General features: G+C 54.9%; 1 protein-coding gene across 1 annotated transcript in view; it reads right to left on the minus strand.

The window, feature by feature from the left end:
- CYHR1 (cysteine and histidine rich 1) overlaps positions 1–623 on the minus strand; it is a 9025-nt gene that overhangs the window by 7342 nt on the left and 1060 nt on the right. The window lies entirely within an intron of this gene.

The following is a 623-nucleotide window of genomic DNA, read 5'->3' on the forward strand; positions in this document are numbered from 1 at the left end:
GTGACGATAAGACGAGAGCAGGTCTTACAATGAACAGACTTACACGTCCTTATAAATACGTACAAATATTATGTTGTTATGCAAATTAGTCAAAAGGGTTAATTCACCCGACATGCTGAGGGCGCTAAATCTGACGGAGCGAGCCGCAGAATGCCGAAACGGCCTCAACTAAAATACCACGCGGACAGCTGTGACCAGAGTTGTGTTTCAGAGGGAGCTCGCAGCAGAAAAGTCACGTGACACATAAGCCAGGCCTTGAAAAATCCGCTCGTCCTCTGGTCTGTGACGAGAGGAAGGCGGAGCCCGACGGAGCAGCTTCCCGGCCGGCCGGGAGCTTTACATTCAAGCGATCTCTAGAGACGCCCGACCGCTTGTATCAGCAGCTGTCACTGCCCTTGCCAGTCCCGAGGTCCGCCGTGCCCGGTGCGGCCGGGACCGGCACGGCTCTGTGACAGGAGATCAAAGGGAGGTCAGTACACGACCTCCCTCTGATCTCCTCTCCAGCCCCCGAATGCAGGAAGTGACGTATATTACATCACTTCCTGCATTCCTGTCACTCTCCAGCTTCAGAAGCTGATGAAGCCGATCTGTGTTTCACCAGCTTCTCTGGGGGGGGGGGTCCC

This window comes from Nanorana parkeri, unplaced genomic scaffold (assembly GCF_000935625.1).
Source record: "Nanorana parkeri isolate BGI_ZX_2015 unplaced genomic scaffold, ASM93562v1 scaffold3621, whole genome shotgun sequence".
Classification (NCBI taxonomy): domain Eukaryota; kingdom Metazoa; phylum Chordata; class Amphibia; order Anura; family Dicroglossidae; genus Nanorana; species Nanorana parkeri.